Consider the following 19,759-nt stretch of genomic DNA (forward strand, 5'->3'; position numbering starts at 1 on the left):
CGATGAAATGATTCCAGGTCTTGTTTTAATTTGCATTTCTTTGATAACTAGGGAGATAGACATTTTCTCCTTACTACAATTATTTATATCCCGTTGTGAATTTTCCATTCACATCCTGGGCTCCATTCTTTATTGTGGTCTGTGTAATGTTATTCTGCTGTGAACGATTTTGTTCCTTATAGGTATTGTGCTTGGCTTATTTGAGGCAAACATTTTCCCTTATTATTGCTTTCTTATTTCTTTCATTTCTGTTGCTTTTCATCTTGTACATGATTAACATTTTTAGAGTAAAAAGTCTGTCAACCATTTATTTCATAATTTCTTTTCTTGTCTGGCATACTTTTTCCAAAATTATGGAAATAATTTTTTATTTTTCCTGGTTTTTCATAAATTGTTGGCTGATTTTTAGCTCTAAGCCAAAGCTGCTTTTGACATTTAGATGCGCAGTTTAGATTTAAGTAATTCTAGCTACATTCCCTGGTGACATAATAACTTTAAAAAAGTAGTTATGGAAAACCTTTAGTCCAACTCCTTCTAATTCACAACTATTGTAACACAGGCGAAGCACTGAGATGTCACTCTGTGTGCAGACAATATGAGAAGCCTGGGACACAGGGAGATCAGACCCTGGGAAGAGATGCCTGGGAATCTAGGCGGGTGAGCACACACCCACCTTATGGATTATGGTGTGAGCATGACATTTATGGACCGCAGTGGTCCCTTTTATGTGAGGCTGCATGAAGTCCTTTAAATCGGAAGTGTTCTGTAGGACAACAAGACATGCAGTACGGGGTTTATGTGAATGACAGATGGACCCCAGGCAGCCTTTCCTTGTACCCAAGAAGGTCATCCTACTGACTGGAGCATAATGAGGGATCTCATCCTCTGCCCTGCCCAATGGCCGATTTTCCCATAGCCATTGGTAAAAAAGAGGCCCGGTCTAGTGAGGGCAGAGGGGATGCAAGTGAGAAGGGAAATTATAAACATGAAAATGGATGTTTTTTTTCCATTTGGACTTCAGATGAAAGTCAAAGGTGACAATGGTAGTTTGGTACTCTAAGTCCTGTCTTTTCATTTGTTGTTGTTTTTTAAATATTTGCTGATACCTTCATAGGTTTGCACACACACCCTTGTAAGGGCACACCTGCATTTGGAAGGAGGTGGATGGTGTCTGGGATGCAGTCTGGGCTTTTGGCCCAAGGGAACAACCCGTATTGACAGCGGCTGATCCAGCAGAACCACAACAGCAGCTCAGAGACATTTACAAAAACCAAACTAGAGGAGACACGGTAAAGCTACGCGGGGCCGAAGCTGGCCACACTCCTCCTTAAAGGGCAGCACATCCAAGCCTTTGCAGCTAAAGTAACCTTTGCAGACCACGTCAAAACTTAGCCCCAGGTTGCTCTTCCTGCTAAGGGCATCGATAAATCACATGCTGTCAAAGAGCACCTTCCTACAGCTGACTTTAGATCAGCGGTTTCCAAAAACCTCCTAATAAACCTCATTTGTATTCTTTATTTTTCTCAGGAAACTAAGTAGATTTCAACACATTTCTTTTCATCTATTTGAAATAAAGATTAGGTCTTTCATTTGTTTTATTGCTTTCATTTTTGAGAGAACAAATGATGAATGCCCCCGTGCATTTTTTCAGCCAAGACTGGAGATGGGAATTCTCCAGCAGCCGCTTGCAGCCATTGTATTTATAGCTCCCTCTTTGGTTATTGAATTCGGATTTGCTTTTACAGATACGAAAACTGCTATTTCCTTTTATGATGGTTGCTGCTTTCTCGGTTCAACTGACATTAGCCTTAAATGTGATGTAACTTCATTCAGATGGTGTTCAAAATGCCAAACTTGAACACGCAAATAGAAGTCATAAAAAGAAAAAGAAACCAGTTTTTGTTTGCTTTTATTTTTAAGAATGAAGGAGACTCTTTTTGAGTAATCAATGCATTGTAACCTGAAGGTCAGACCCAGGCAATATTGAACCCTGCTTTTAAAGTAGGTTTTCCCATTGTCAGATGCATATCATTCATTCAACAAATCTTTATTGATTATGCCAGTCACAATAATAAGTTTGGGTACTATAGCATCCAATAAAACAGACAGAAGTCCCTGGTGCTTTGTCTGACTATTGGACACTGGGCAGATGGGAGCTGCCACATGCATCTCTTCGGTGTTCTGCTTCCAAAGCCCGGAGTACCCTGGTATCTCTTTTATTTTCCTTCCTCCCAGCCTTTTTGGGGAGAATTTTAGTAGTGTACACATTTGAAACAGGGTGAAAAGGTATCTTAAGACCAAGTCTGTTCCCAGAAAATGTTGCAGGCGTTTAAAACCCAGCTAAGGGGGAACTGCTGTGGCCAGCACTCCTGGCACCAGGTGTTTCCGTGTTTCCATAAAAGGGAGAAGATGGATGTCGCTCTTGGACTCCCAAGTCATAGTTTGGGCCCAGGCAAACATCCTTATTTGAAAAATCATCTTTGATCACCTGGTATCTACAAGTCAGATGCTGCCGTGTCTAGCATTTAAGTGTTTTGGAGATGAACCAGTTCATACTCAGAAAGAACACAAGAACACCACCGTGGGGCACTGGCCGGCCCTACTGGGCCCACTCACGCATGTCCCAAACTTAAGTATCCCAGCACCACCCACAGTGGTCTTCTTTACCCTGAGGAGACTTGGCCCCAAATCTGCAGAGTTAGGGTCGCTGTGGATTCCCACAAGGCCCTTCAGGGAATCATGACTGGAAACAGGAGGCTTTCTCACCCTGTAGATCCAGGGGAGGCTGAGAATCCCTAATACATGGACCCAAGGGCGGGGTGGGGCGGATCATAGTCAAGACAAACAACAGACTCAGCTTGAGAAGGGACAGGATGGCAGCAGGAAACGGCGGTGGTCTTGCTGGTGGTACCACCTGGGCCCATGACTGACCCAGGGCACACGGAGGCGGGGGCCACGCCCTCGGCAGCAGGTCTGACAAGAACAGGGTGAGGGCAGGCAGGAAGCCCACGGAGGGACAGTCCTGCAGAAAGACCGAGCCTGGGGCACCGTGCCTGGATGTGGGAGGCACTTCCTGAGGGGTCTCCTCGGGGCGCTTCAGCCTCCAGACGTGAGAGAGCAAAAGTCTACAATCAAACCCCATTTTCTGTGGGGTGAAGATGGATATCCGGCCATCGGTTCTGGGCTGCGGCGAGAAGCCTGAGTGTGATCGGGGATGCTGCAGGGTGATGGAGTTGCTGCGGCCGGAAAACAACAGTCACAAAGTTCAAATCCAGGTCTGTGGCCATGCGATTCCCTGCACGGGGTGAGGCTGGCACGTGGGGCTTCCCTGTCAGCAAAGCAGAAGGGGCCCTTGTGCTGCCCGGGCCCTGTGGCAAGCCTCCAGCAGGGCCACAGGGACAGAGCCTGGCATCGGTGTAGGGTGTGGGAGGTCTGGACCGGTTTTCTAAGCTCCTCTTGTCACGGGTGATGGTGTATCTCTGAGGTCAGACCCAGGGACGAAGGTGAAGCTCCGGAGGAAACCTCAGGAGGGGACCCGCCGGACCCCAGCTCTCAGCCCTGAGCTTGTTTCACCTTCTCATTATTCCCATTATTTCCAAACCCCTTGCAGCAAAGACCTCTTCCACCACAGGTGAGTGGATTTTTTTAACTAAAGTGCATTGAAATACATTTCAGTGATAATAGATGGAGATACTTACAAAAAACATAATTAGAATGTACTGTGATCGCAGAGCAAGAGTGGAAATCACTAATGTACTGATTTAATGCGGCTGTAAATAAACAGAGCAATTTAAGCAGGTAGGCTGGAGATTCCTGAACCACATTAGAAAAATTTTAAATAAAATGAAACACTCTTCAGGAGAACTGTGCACTCGCAGCCAGAAAAGCACTGTCTTGGCTGAAGATTTTTTTCTTTGTCCATCTGTCCCAAAGTCAGACAAGCTGAAGCAGGCGGCTTTCTTCCTGGTCTTAACAGCCAAAGAAACACCCATAGTTGGTAAAGGAAGTAAGAGATCTTTCGGGGAGGATTTCCATTTTTGGCAGATTTCCGACATTTGACAACTCCCCGGCCCACGAGCAGCTCTTCTGTCGGCCTCCACATGTACGTTCTGACGGGCCTCCAACCATAAGGGTCTTTCTTCTTAGTCAGGCATTTCACCCGCAGATGCTGAGAGGAAAGCAGCCCCGGTCACCCCACTCTGGTGTGTGTCTTCCTGGTCCCATTTCACCCGACTTCCTTCAGTTCCAGGTCAGCAGCTGAACCTCGCTGAGGAACAGAACCAGCAAGAGGAAGCTGGCACTCAGAGACAGGGACGCTGGGCGCCTGGGCGATGGCTCCTGCGAAGCCAGGGCGAGGTCGTGTCAAACGCTGGCATTCGGTTCACTGGCCACGGTGGGGAGCGGATGGGAAGCTCAGGCCGAGGGAGCAGGGGGGCAGCACGTTCATGATTAAACCTTTGCTGTTCACACACGTCTGCATGTGTCAGCCTCACCTACAAAACCAGAGACCCACGTGAAGAAGAGGACTGAGTTCACTGTCACATTAAGAAGCTGAAAGAGAAAATACACGGGGGTGTCTGCTCACAAACAGCACGACTGCTTAGCCTGTGAACACGAAATGAACTGATTTTTACTGAGCGGAGCAGGGGAGACAGGGAAGACGGTCAGTGCTGGGTGCATTCGCGTACCGGCTTCCTAAAACCACCCTCGGCTACTCCAGCTTAGCATCGCAAGCGGGCATTTGCATGGCTGTGGCGCTGATCTGTCAGAGAACTCATTTTCTGGTTTTGCCAACGTGATCACGTTCTCTTTGGGAGCACTGTGGTCGAACATTTGGTAGCCGAGTTTACACAACACACAACAGAGATTCTCTCAGATGCCTATTTGTTTATTATGCCTATTCTTTTCATTCAATCCAAAAGATGCTTATTGTGCAAAGCGCTGTGCTTCGTGGGAAGAACGGGGAGGGGGCAGCACCGTGTTCTTCCTTTGCAGATCCGTGTGTCAGCCGATCACCGCCAGGCAAACAGCCGAGGAGGTCTGGCTTGGTTCTGTCCTCTATAAACCGGAAAAGCTGTCTCTTTTTGTGGTCTGACACAGAGCTGCTGATTACAAATTTTCCCCTTTAATTCGCATGTTTCACAGCCTTGAGCCACAGAGGTCTTCCATTTCCTCATCTGTATAACTTGGAAAAAGAGCGTTAATTTCTCAGGGATTAACCAATTAGGAAATCTCTTTCATGGTGTTTCTGTGCTGTTTTTCTAGGAGTCTTATTAATGTACTGCCTCTGTTGCAGTTTTGTAAATTACAAGCAATAGGCATCTCTCCTTTGCTACACTCACCACTATTGATCTTTACTCTTGATTTAATTTCCTGTTAACTGAATCCCTTTTCACTCTTGGGATTTTCCTTTTTATTCCAAAGAATTCTTCAGTCTAGAGAACCCTTCCCGGGCTTGCTTCCAAAATGTATTGTTTTTGTGTTTTTGAGGTTATCTAAGTGTTTTACATTATTCCACTACAGAGGAAGCCACATCAGAGAGCGAGAGAGAGGGAGGGGGCAAAGAAGGAGGGTGAGAGAAAGGAGGAAAACACATGTAAATGTGGCTTATGGAAGACGAGAGGCCTCGCAGCAGACTGCTGGCATACAGGCCATTCAATGTATTTGTGTATGTTGATAATAGAACAGATTGATGAATAAAAAATTCTAGTAAAATCATGAAGCCAACAACATACCTCCCACCTGTGCCCTAGAGCACATGAGTACAATGAAATGACTCCTAAGCCCTAGTTAAGTAATGAGTTGTATGGCTGAGCTATTTTTACAGTAGCCCCTTGCTTATCTCATAACCAAATCATTCTTCATTGCATTTTAAAATTCTGAATAGATGAAAATTTCTTCATGGACATTTTCCTGTGTTTACTAATAGCACATATTTTTCTGTATTTTTATGAGTTATATCAAAACTTTATTCCTTTATGGTACCATAAAATGAGTATTTTGCCCTTTTTTGGACCAAAACGTGCTCCACTTTTATCCAAGAATTTCACAGCTCTTCCATTTAACTCACAAATGTATTCATTCTGTTACGTAGCGTATCTTGGGAATAATTCCAAAAACATCAAGCCCCATCCCTGTCTTTTTATTTTTAAAGCAACTTTATTTACTTATAAAACCCTCAAAAGAGCAAAAATGGCTCAGCAGCCCCCCACCCAGCCCTTATCGCTGTGCACACTGATGAGCGCCTCCTGCAGCGTTAACCAGGTTTGCGTCCAGGATGGATTAAAGCGTCGTTGCTGGGACAGTGTGCTTCCACCCCCTGCTTCAGAAGGTGCAAGGGAGCCCCCTATCCACCCTCCCGGGGCCAGCGGGCCGCGTCGGTGGCCGGGGAGAATTCACGCACTGGAAGGCAGCCCTCTGGGTTCATGACTGAATCATCGCCTCCCCTCACGCTTTGGTGCCCCTACCTGACAGATCAGGGAGAAACAAGAAGAGCCATTCCATCAAAACTGGCCTTACCCCAAGACATGCTAGGGTTTTAAGGGAAGGAAGTGGTGCTGTGATGGCGTCTGCTCCATGTAGGGGGGCCATCTCAGCCGAGACAAGAGGAATGAGAAGCTACAGAGGAGAATGTTTCCAGGTGACAAGAAAGGGAAACGTAAAGTCTTATGAAATAACACCGTCACGTCCAAAGAGAAAATGATGATCCCACTGAGTGTAGTTAGGGTGAATACACACTCACTTCTGATTTCCCACTGTCCGTCAGCAGCCACTCACACAGGGCACTGAAGTCAGACTGTCAAAGGTATTTTGCATTTCTGTGGGGTGGACAGGGTGGGCTGGTGGGTGTGGTTTGCCTGCCTCAGGCCCACAGGGACACCAGGACAGCCATCAGGGATTTTGTCTGTAGCAGACATCCAGGCAGAAAAACCAAAGGTGCCCAGGCAGGGGTGAAAAGCCAAGAGGGAGGGATGCCCAGAGCAGGCCCAGAATGCCAAATGCGGCAGGAGAGACTTGAGATGCTGGGAACATGTCTGGGGGCAAAGTCTGTGTTCAGCCAAACAGCACAGAGGACAATAAATGACCCCCTGGATCAAGTCCTGGGGCCTGTCACAAGTTCCTCACAATGGGCTTCAAAAAAGAAAGAGAACAAGCTGCCTTTGAGGAGCAAAATTAAAATATTTATTTGCCATCTTGCCAAACCTTTGACAGTTTGGCTAGGAGAACACTTTGTGCAGCTTCATTGTGATGGGAATTAGGGTCATTTTCTTCCTGCTTTTTTGTGCTTCAGTTGGTTGGGCTGCTTGGGGAAGTAATTTTGCAGTTCTCACCAAATTTGGGACATTTTTGCACATTATTTTTTGAAATAGTTTTCCTGTTCGTCCTCTTCTCTCTTTCAGGGACTCCAATTATACATGCATAAAGTGGCCTGAAACTGTCCCACAGGTCAGGGATGCTCTGTCATTTTTTTGTCAGTCTTTTCTTTCTGTCATTTTGGAGTTTCTTTCAAGTTCTTTTCCTCTGCAATGTCTAGTATTCCACTTATCTCATCTAGTATTTTTTTTTCAGACGTTGTAGTTTTCATCACTAGAAGTCTGATTTGAGTCATTTTTATATCTTCTGAGTTACTGCCTCTAACATGCTTTATTTTTCCTGTACTTTCTAGAACATACAGAGCACAATTATAACAACTGTTTTAACGGCCTTATCTACTAATTAATTGTATCACCTGCATCATTTTGAGATCTGCTTTGGGTCTGTTTCTGTTTGTCTGCTTCTTTTCATGCTGATAATTTTGTAACGAGTGGCAGACATTCTGTACCTTGCCTGTGATGGGCAGTCCTGCATCCCTACAACTGTCCTTGGCCTTCACTCCAGGTCACTGTCACGTCACTCGGGAACAGTCTGTTCTTTTCAGCTCTTGCTTTCAGTGAGACCAAAGTAGCCTTCAGTCCAGGGCTGAGTGCACCCACTCCTCAGGCAAGCTGGCTCCCAATACCCTACTGACACCCATGAGCCAAGAATGTTTTCCTCTCTGGATGGTGGGTGAGCGTGATATTCTTGGACTTGTGTGAACTCCAGGGACGGGGTCCCTGACCCCTTCATGTGGCTCTCTCCCCAGCTGAGGGGTGTTTCTCTTGAGCATGCAGTGACCCTCAGCCGAAGACTTGAAGGGAATCCTCTGCAGACCTGAATGCCCCCCATCCCCTCTCCTTCCCCCCCTTCCCTTACCCTTTCTCCCTCCCCCCTGCTGCTCTCCCACCCTTGTATCTTACAGGGAGACTCTATCCACGTTGGCCTCCAGGGATTGTTGGCTTCATCTCCTCGGCTCAGGGAAACCTCCCGATTCCTCCTGGGGAACTGCCTTCCTCGCTGACAGTGCCGACTCTGTCCTGGTAGAAGGTGGTGGCAGTTGCAGGTCTTTTCCTGCTTGTTTCTTGTCTCTGAGGATCACTGTCCTGCACTGGCTGATCTCCAATGTCATAAAACTCTTGTTTCATATTTTTAATAGTTTCTTCTGTTGCTTCAAGTAGAAGAGAAGTGCAGTCCCTGTAATTTCACTGTGGTCAGAAGAAGAAATAACCAAGATTAATTTTCTGAAGTTACAAAAGGTAAGTGCAAAGAGGACATAGATGGAGCAAAGACTTGCCAAAGACTGTGTCAAATAAGGACAAAATTAAATGACATATAGAACGGCAGATTCTGTTTATTTGTGCTGTTCAGAGGGCAGGTCTCCATTCTAAGCACTTATAGGAATGATCTCACTTATTATTCTAAACTATCTTTTGATACTTTCAAAACTTCTATTTTATAGGTGTGAAAACTAAGATGCAGAAGAATTGGGTAAACTGCCCAAAAAGTTGTACTTTCCCGGACCTGGGAATTTAACCAAGTCATGTAACTTTAGAGTCTGTACTCTTAACAACAAAAAACTTCAAAACCTGCTCGGAATAGAATAGTAGTAAACAGGAAGGAAGGTAGAGAATAAGGACATTTATTGGCTTGGTTACATATCCAGCATTATCACCATTATTAGTCACGCCCTTGTTTTTTTCTCAAGGCCAGCACAGTCTGGAAAAACAAGGCTGTGAATCATTATGAAACCATATATTACTGTCCTGTCACCTCCCTGCAGACACACTTCTCTCCACTGCTATGAAGACCATCATCAAGAAACCTTCATCCTTGGGTATAAAGTGTCCTCACATTTCAGACAACAGCAAAAAGTGTCCTGTTTTCTATGTATTTTATGAGATGTTTGTGCTCATTGCACCTCACAGTCAAAATCATTGTACTTCACTACATAGACATATAAAGATCATATGTCCACAAATTTTGTATAGTTCAGTTAGGAATACATTTTTAAATGATCAAAGTTCAGCCAAATTTTTCACTCTCTTTCTGAGGCCAGTGAACCTGATGTGTGGAAGTCTGACGAAAGCAGAGTGATTGTGTCAGTGGACTTCGTTTACCATTCTTTATCTTTTAAGCTTTGATTGAATTCTTGCAGGCCTTAGTAGTAGATGGAAGGTAAAATTTGGTGGAATGTAGACCAGCATGTTGTTTATGGCCTTTGTGTTAGAGAGCCCCACACCCTTCAGTAGAGCTCGGGTCATCTAGCATTTAGCCGTGGCTGCACAGCCTCCACCCGAAGCAGGTGAGCCCCTTCTCAAGCGTGTGCCTTCTGTGCTGCGGGCACATGCCCCTCTCCGAATCCTCCAGTCCCTATCCTTGCTCATATCTTCCATCACCAGAGTTGATATCCTTTCTTTAAAAGTCATTGTATGACTTTGCAACAACAACAAAAATGTATATATCAGCATATCTACTGAGGAGGAGACATAGAACTCAGATTTTATAATCTGAGGAACAAAAGAGAGAATGATGTATTGTAGCTCCAGGTTCAAAGGTGTGGTAACACAGATTAGAAAGTGTATCAGTCAGGATAAGCTAGGGTACACTGATTGCTAACAAATATTCCTCATTCTCCAGAGCTATGCCAGCATAGATTTATTTCTTACTCATGCTCTGGGTCCATCTAGCATCAGCTTTGGGGCTGTTCAGTGTTATCTTCAATCTGGCACCCAGTAGATGGCTTTGCTCTGTGGGACATTGTCAGTCTTGACACCAAAGGAATGAGAGGTAAGAGGAATGCTATGCACGGCTTTTGAAGCTGTTACTCAAAGCGAGTGTATGTTACTTGCTTTCACATTATTGGTTCACACAAGTGACATGCCACTAAATAAGGCGGGTGCTGGGCTCACACAGTTCTCCAGAATCTTCTATCAGAAGGAACATTTACAGCTCCATGGCCAAGCCTGACACCCACAGAAAGGAATTGTAAAGACCCCCAGGGAGGGAAAATGAAATTTTTGAATAAAATCTACCCCCAAAGAACAATGATAAAATCTACTCAAAAATAAAAATGAATATTTTCAATGATAATAAAATCTAAGGACTTTCCCCACTGCAGCAGACTTCATATGTGACTTTAAGTACTCAGCCTTACATACTCCCAGCGAAAGCAGAGCTGAAAGTCGCCGGGTCATGGACACAGAAGGAACATGACATGGTGCACATGGAACTGCAGGGATGGGTGTTGGGTTAACTAAGTCACTGCTCCCCAGGGTGTGGGCTGGTGGGAAAAAGCTACAGACACAAAGACCGTATAAGCAAGAGAGCTGTGCCCTCCATTCCTGCACTGCTGATCACCACCTCAGTCTGAATTAGTCACACCGGCATCCACAAGGGGGTGCGGCACTCCCCCCCACTTATCCATGTGATGTAGGTGTGAAAATCCAGGCTGTAGTTGTCACTCAGAGAGAAGGAAAGCTGTGCTCTTATCAAGGGCTTGAGCAAAGCTGTTCTCTCAGGTTAAGAACCTCACAGCCCTGGAGAAACAAGGTAAAATGAAGTTTAATTGTCTCATTTAAGAAACTGAGATTATTTTACTTGCATAAAAATGTCTTATACACACAAAAAAATAATTCCTGAGACCATAGACAACACCCAGGAGAGCTCTCTGCACTGGAGTAAGTTTTAAAAGCTGCATTTCCCTCTTCCCAACATGGTGCTGAAAATCAATTTAGCTGTAGATTTAGGAACAACAAGCTACACAGAAAATTACACAGTGGAACCTATGGGAGAAGCCGATGTGGAGAATTCTGGATGGTGTGAATAATGATTTTGAAAGCAGAGCATGCGATGCGGAGGGAAGTTCTCACCGTCCTGCATGGCCTCTGCACACAACCATGCTAATGCGTCAGGTTAGCAGGGCGGAGCTTCAGGTGGGCCACCCACAGTTCCAGGAACTGCTGCTTCCTGGAGAGCTTCCCTGGGGTGGAGATGGGGCCCTGTACTGAAGGGCCCACTGGTGGTGCAGCTGAGGCGGTGTTTTATGGTGTCACAAGTAGCACACAGGCACCTAAGTATGCTGGCAAAGCGCTTTGACAATATAGTGTGTGTTATACCAACAAGAGAGTATCAGGATTCTCTCTGTCCCTAATTATACATATCTCTCTAACTGCACGTGTTTGCACGTGTAATGCATTTCTTACTATGGTTCATGGTCGAGGAAGCCATGGGGTTGAAGTAGAAGCTCCAGGGGCCAGGACTGAGTGCGGAACGGGCCTCCCGCCGGCGCCCGTGCACTGATATATATGTATATACATATTCATATACGTTACATATGCATATACATATACATATAATGAATTCTGAAGTGATGACTTTCACCGTGATAAAAACTGTATAACCATCGCATGAAGTTCGTGAGCAGAGAGCCGCACAGTAAGAGGAGACCGTTGCAACGCGATCAAACTGCAGTCTTTTAATTACCTGAGTCCAGCAACGGTAGTTTGACCTTGACTGTGGTGAGATGAAAGGGCACCAAGGGCCCCGCCCGGCAGTTGCATTACAGGTTGGGCAGAAGAAGAGACCAGAGGAAAGGGGAACCCCAAAGCAGGGAAGCCTAGGGGATCAGGAAGAGGGTCCTCCGGCGTCCATGCCGTACCGTGAGGGTGGAGGGTAGGCCACACTCTGCTGTGTCTGAGGCCAGCAGGGACTTTTCCCGGTGATTTGCGGAGGACAGTGCACCACGTTCAGCGGCACCATCAGGACAGCCTGCGCCCGGCCGTCACCTCCCTGCACGGGCGCAGGCAGGAGGCACGTTCCGCACTCAGTTCTGGCTCCTGGAGCTTCTACTCCAACCCCGTGGCTCCCTGGACCATGACCCACGGTAAGAGATGCATTACACGTGCAAAGCGCACGTGCACACACCCTCCCGTGCCCACACACCCTGCTGCGAGGACAGCCTCAAGTGACACTTGTGTTACCCCGTGTGACAAACGCCCACTTCTGTTTGTATTCTACCCCATCCACACTGAAATGGCCCCGCAGCCTCCGTATTTGAGGAGCGGACGTGAGGCGGGCAGGAGGCCAGCACGGCAGCCCTCAGGGTCCTCGGCCAAGGTCACAGCTGCTGCAAAGCCCCCGGGGGGCCGGGCCTCACGGGCGGGGGTGCTGTTGCTGCCAGGAACCGCAGGAACCGCAGGCCTGAGCAAGAGGAAGGCCGGGAAAGCTGGAGGAGCCACGGGGGTGGGCTTCCGGCGCCATCTCTACAGCTGAGCAAGGCGACCCTGCTCACGGTGACCTCCGCTTCCTCTCTCCATGTCCCCGCGGCCGCCTCCTCTCACGGAGCAGAGTCCCCAAGGACGGCCCCCCAGAGGAGGCCCTGCCCCGCTCTTGTCGCCTGGAAGGCAGGGGCCCAGCGCCCCTGAGGGGCCGTGGAAACACAGCCCAGCCAGCAGGACAGCTCCCCCCTGACCCTGCCCTCTGCTCTCAGGAGCAGGCCACTCATTGCTCCAGTGCTGTAGGCAAAACCCAGAGAAGCCCCTGCTCCCCCAGGACCTGACACAGGCAGAGACGAGGCGTGCGGCCACCCTGAGGGCCCCTCCACCCCCTGCTCTGGGCCAGGAGGCTGGCTGCGCCCTGCGCGCACCCACCTGCGCCCAGTCCCGTGTGTCCTGGAAGAAGGCGTACACGCACACACACTGGGGTTGGTGTGTGTGCTCCAGGGATCCCAGGGGCCATGTCTGTAAGTTCACTGAGGCTACTTCTTGCTCTACCAAAGTTCAAAAAGCTAATTTGCACAGAGACAGGACCCAGTATCCCAGTCCATGTGCTCTGCAGGGGACACGGCAGCCGTGAGCTCGCTCCTGCCACCTCAGGAGCTCACCCATGCCCAGCGCACGCCCTGACGCTCACTGGCCCACGTCCACTTCGGGCTGTCCACCCTCCGAGCCCCACCCTTCCCAGCTTCATGATCCTTTGGCTTCTTTTCCTTCCCCGCTTCCAGCTGACCTGGCAGTGAACCAGGGTTGAATCCCGGGGCCATGTTCTCGTTAGTATTCCATCCTGGTGCCCCCTCAGTTACTCTGCCCCGGGAAAGAGGCTCCACTGAGAGGAACAGGGCACCTGGGAGAGAATGTTGGTAAACGACAAAGACACACCACCGCACGGTCCCCTCACAGTGGGCAAATGCATGCAGAGATACTCTTCTGTTCATACCAAATACAAAATCCTTTGTCAGGACCACTCACCACAAACAGTCATAATCAAGTCAGTCACATCCTCTCTTCTTTAAGCCAAAAGTAGGGCTCTGGAGTTTTCACTTTCTAAATGTTTTCTTCAAGTAGATGATCCAAAGAATGCTTAAATAAAATCAAAGGCCAATTCTCAAACAGAGGTCAGACATGTTTGAAAATGCCATCCCTTTCATTTATATAAGTAAAAGAATTCTAGAAAATAAAACCCTCAACACACTACTAATTTATGTAGTTACCTGTTTGGTGGAGAAATCGTAATGCTGAGCATAAACCCACACATAGCAGGTAACATGTACTGAGCAGTTACTTCACAATACGAGAGAGATACTATTAGCTCCACTTTATAAAAGGAGGTGGAGAGACCCAGGGGCTAACTACATTGTCCAGAAACCCACATAGTGAGGGTACAGCCAAGATAAGAACCTACTTCCTCTGGCTCTTCTGCAAGTTTAACTACAGAAATACATAGTCTCAGTATCTAACATCTGACTCCAAGGAGCTAAGAAAAGAGCCAGTGTTTACTCTTGGTCCATAATTATTGTCCTATAACATTGCCTTGTAAGCATAAGATAACGAATTGAACACTGTTCTATCAAAAACAACCAGATACTCTCTCTCAGGAAGACAGAGTGTGAAAACACAAAGTCAATCATCTAAATCAACTCCCCTGGCTGAGACATGAAGCTGGCTTCCCTGGAAGGCTTAGAAAAAGTTGCTTCGTTCATTAACAAATGTGGGGGAAATGATAGCACTTGGCCATACTGCCTTGCTTGGAGAAAACCTCTCTCCTGGCAGAAGTACCTGTGCAAGTCTAAACCAGTTATTCCCACTGGATGTCATACATTTCACCAGTTTGTCATCATTTCTATCAGTGGGTTTCTTGGGTGGGAAAAGAAAACCCATTTGATTTTTCTATTTATGGGCAAGGATAAGGGATTAAATGGGCATAAGCGGTCGGTGTTTTACTGGGGGCCAGAGGAAAGCGATGCAGGCTCTGTCTGTTATTCCTCTGGCTTTCTTTTCTCTCACCTGGAGACTTTGATGTCAAAAATATCAATTTCCAAACAGTTCTGATAACTTAGCAACATATGCTTGAAGCGAAACATTCAGGTTATAAGAAATAGACACATCGTTTTTTTCTAGGAAATAAAAACACTCCGATTTACTGGAACTTATAATAATACAGTTGCTTAGAAACTTTCCTTTTCTCACACACAAATGTAACAAAATAGCTTCAAACAAAGGGATCAAGTGTTGCTAAACAAAGATATCTTTCCAATGACCAAATCCTTTGCCAAAAGTGACGTATCCTTTAATATCTGTTTCCAAAGACAATCTTTTGTCTTATACATGGATACAAGCTGAACCATGCAGTGATTTTACTTTCATTGTTTGTCTTAAAAGTCCTCCATACCACTTTGCTTTCTAATTCATAATACAAGCTTAAGCCACCTACATTTGATTCAAGGATCTTCTATAAAATTTTCCTTTTTGCCAATGCTGTTAGAAAATGTTCTGGCTGAGCTCGCGGCCATTGTATATCTTCTGCTGCATTTTAAGTTGAGATCTGGCTAGTTAAAAATCACTGGGACATGGGATCATAACAGCACGCCTCCCCTGTTCCCAGGCTCACAGGAGAGTGTCTTCAGAATCGGTTTCATTACTGCTGCAAATGGCGGCATTTACTGTCAGGTCTTTGCTGCAGGTATAAACATCTTTGAGTGTTTTTCCTTTATTTTCAAATTGGTTGGAAGACTTAGCAAGATTCTGAAAACCATTTAACAGGATGTGAAACCAGGTTTCTGAAGTTTCCCGAGCTTTAATCTCTCTCCACCGCCGGCTCCCTTTGGCATCTGTCAGGGACAGTGTTCAGTGTAGAGCCAGTACCCAGCACGTCCAAAGTGCTCTTTAGACATTTGTTGAATAAGTACAGGGATGAATGTAAACTATATTCCATTGTAAATTCTATTTTTACTTGATAGTAAAATAAACTTTTATATTTTTAAAAATTCTTCTTATCATAAAATTAAAGCTATGTACAGAAAAAACCCTGAACAGGGTATATAACTTAGCAAAGCATTATAAAGTGCATGCCACCTTTCAGGTACAAAATAGACCTCTGTTGGACTCCACAGAAGCCCTTCCACGGTGCCTGTCCTCCTGGTGTGGACCCCTCTCCACCCTGACCTCTCTGGGAATCACTTCCTTCATTTCTTTATGATTTATTCACCCAGGTGCACATCCCTACATGCTATTGTTTAGGCTTGCCTGTTTTTTAAAAATGGACTTACCTTTAAGTCTCTTTTAAAAAAGTTACATTCCCTTACTCATCTTTTTTATCCTTATAATTAAACCACTGAGAAAATCTGGGAAACAGTCTGACCAGTCTCATCTCCCTCAGTCTGGATTTTACTTACTGCATTTTCTTTGTGCGCTTCAGCCTGCTCCTCTGTCCTTTTATTTTCCTGCAGAGCAACAGCTGAATCTAATGTCTTGATCAGACTCAGGTTTGATCCTTTTGGAAAGAGCATGACTCATGTTGTTTCATCAGAAGGCACAGAACATCTGAAAATTTATTCATTTTTGATGGTACTTTTTGTTTTTGCTCAGAGCACAGACCTAGTCCCTCATGGGGTTATAACATGATAGCCTAATTCTATCATTCTTTAATTAACTGGAATAATTTTTAAAAAGAAATTCTTTTTTGTCTCTTATTTGGTTATCCAATCCTACATTTTGTATTTAAGAAAACAGGACAAATGCCTGATTCTTTCCTTATACTTAGCCAGCTTCAAAGACAATAAATTTCTTCCTGCCAAGTCCAAAATGGAACTAATTATTTTTTAATATTATAGTGAACTTATTAGTTTAAATCTATTTGATGGGTTTCAATTAATTGCATTTTTCTTTCCCTTTTGAAGTTCAAATTGTTCCATTGAGGGCCAGTAAGAACCTTCTGAAATTGGTTCCTAAGTCCTTCAACCTGACTCTACCAAGCTCTGACAGCTTCCGTGTTGATGCCAAGATGTTCCAGGCTCACACTGCAGATTACTACCACAGGCCGGTATCAACCATTTCTCCAAGATATGCAGGATATTTTAATGGGAAATAATAAAGTAAGTCCGCAGTTTTGGTATTAAGAATGTTCATTGTTTCCAAATTTATGTGCATACATTTGATCACAATAGTCTCTTATAATTGACATTTTTTGTATTTGTTTTCCCCTCATTAATCATTTAAAAAATAAGCTTATTTGGGTTTTAGCCCTTTTTTCTCTAAGAACAAGATAGCCATGAGAATATCCATTTTAAAAATTTTTCTGAGATTCTTGTTTTTTAACAATTACTTCTATTATTTTTTTTCTGATTCATAAATTTCTATTTTTATATTTACTAGTCTCTCCCATCTGCTGTTAGGTGGGTTTTGTTGTCCTTTTCCAATTTGTTGAATTTCATGTTTATTTCTTTGGTTTTCATTCATTGTTTATTATTATAAATACATATTTAAGCTATTAATCATTTCTTGAGTCTTATTTTAGTTGTGTGGCATGGATTTTCATAGGTATTGTTTTCCTATCATTATTCACTGCGTATTATACAATTTTAGGTTTGATTTTTATGCTTGGGTGTTAATAGTGTTTGTTTGTAAATATAGGTAAGTATAGGAATAGTTATTTTGTTTTCTAGCTCTAAAATTATGATCTAATTCCACTTTGTGACCAGGGCCATAATCAAACTCTGTCACCCAGCAGTTCTGGAAAAAAATTAATGAGTAAATGGGTCACCTTTTCTAAGTCCACAGCTCTTTTCTCTCATTTGCTCTTCTCCCCTCTCCACCTCTTATGAGTAAACATTTAAATAATTTTTAATTCCAGACCAGTAACACTTTAAAACAGAATGACTCCTTCCTTGAAGTGTTTGTACAAAACACAACAAATAATGATGATTACTTACTAAATATTAATTCCTTTATAATCTTACAGATTTGCAAATTTTTGTTACGAAATTTTAAATTAGCATCAGTAATTGGGCCTTAAACTTGCAATTGGCTTCCTGGGAGTCAAGGCACCAAACCAGGGATTTGGGGGATGACAGAACCTGTGTTCTGTTGTTTAATGACTGTGAACACAGCTAAATAATCTTTGTAAGTTTTGGTGATGCATGTCATGTTTGAAAATAGTGGTAAAGTAATTGATTCCAAAGACAGTTTCTTTCGCTAATGTAAACTATTTGACTTGGAAACTATACCATGGCGTAATTCCTGCCTACCTGCCATGGCAGAGGGAACATGCTCCTAGGATTCAATACGCATTTGTGTTATGAAATGTATAGTTTGCCTAACATGGTCTCATAATTTAGGTCAGGTGTGAGGTATGCAGAGCCAGGTCTCAGGGCCTTCAGGAGGAGTGAAGCCCCATGTGCAGGACTCTGCTGAGTATCTATTTTCAAGTTAGGCACGCTTTTCTTCTAGAAATCCCTTGGGTAATCCTCCTATAAAAGAGATAATTTGGATCAACCAGAATCTAGGTAGTGGGTTGGGGGCGGAAAGATTAGGGACATACATGGTGTTGGTATGGACCCTGTAATGCTGTTAAATTACTAAAATGGACCTTCATTAGCATCATTATTTTAGCTAACAGTAATTGAGCTTATTCTAGCACTTTCCTTACACAATTCACTTAATTCTCACAGTACCCTGCGAGGTGGGTATTTTTATTATCCTAATTCTACAAATGCCGAAATGATAAATACTTATGGTACTGAGCACGTTACACATATTATGTCATTCGGTTCTTATCACAGCCTGAGTGGGGGGAGATTTTATTTTCCACAGTTCGCAGATGAGGAAGCTGAAACAGAAAGACTGCCCACCCCGTCGCCGGCTAGTGGGCGGCAGCCTGGCTTCCAGCCCCGCGGGGCCCCAGTGGTCGGGAGAGTGAGCCTGTGAGTCTCAGGGACCCTAGTCTGATGCAGCTTCAGGTCCTTGCCCTGGGGATTTACTGGTTGTCAACAACACGATTTTAAGAATGTCGATAGTGGAGAATTCAGGGAAATACGAGGCTGTCAGTCACTCTGCCCTTGAACAGCTGCAGGCAGTCCCCATGAAATGGCATGCATGTCAGACATGTACCTCAGCAAGCAATTTTTAAATCGTCGGACACCTGCTGTTTAACTGGAGAATTGTCTCAACTTCAGAATGAAATCTTTTTCTGAAATGTTTTCTCCCATCAGCGCTGCAAATTTCTTATTACTTTTGTCAGGGCTCCTGATAGCTGACCATCCTGGTAAACATCTCAGGACGTATGCGTGAAACCATTCTATGGGAGCAGATCTAACCCGGATTATCACGTCAGTACAAAAAATACAGAGGGAGGCGTGTTGTTTTCAAGGGTGTATCTGCCAGGTTGAAACCTAGAGAATATCTGGATGAAGGTGCCAATTCCCTGACAATGACTGGCTCAGAAAATATGCTTTATTTAGGGCAAAGCAAGGGGCAAGACCCACACCCAAGCCAACTCAGAGAACAGAGCTCACAGAAGCGGCGTGGACACTCCGCGGAGCAGGCTGGCAGTGCTGTCACCCAGCCCCCTTCGTGTCTCAATTTGAATATGCCTTTGCTGGATCATTAAGGGTAACTTTTGCTGGAATTAAAGAGATAATAAATTAAGGTTCTGTTTCTCAGAGCATGTAGTTATTCAGAGACTCTGCCGCATGCTGTGGGACGCCCTGCAGAGGGCTAAAGGCTAACTCAGGTCCCAGCAGGTCCCCAGTTAGCCGTGTGGCCGCGGGCCCTCCACTTAGCTCCTCGGCATCCTGGTCTCCTCAGATGTAAAAGAAGAGATGGGACCAGCTGGCCTCCGAGGCTCTTGGTCCTGGAAGTCACAAGGCCCCTGGCATTTTACCAGGTGTTTTTCCCACTGTACATGCAGTAGGATTAAACATTTTTTCCCTTTTCCTTTGCACTCAGGAAGCCCTGTAACTTTACTCACCTGGGCATATGGTTATTACTAAATTTCCCTTTTGAGACAGTGATAAATGGAGACACAGCCGAGCCATGACTGTCTCCCTTTCAAGGGTCAGGCAAGAGTAGGCACAGGCAATATTTAGAGTAAATATTAAATATGGCTTAATTTTATTTCTGCACTGAGGTGA

This window comes from Manis pentadactyla, chromosome 17, assembly GCF_030020395.1.
Source record: "Manis pentadactyla isolate mManPen7 chromosome 17, mManPen7.hap1, whole genome shotgun sequence".
Lineage (NCBI taxonomy): Eukaryota > Metazoa > Chordata > Mammalia > Pholidota > Manidae > Manis > Manis pentadactyla.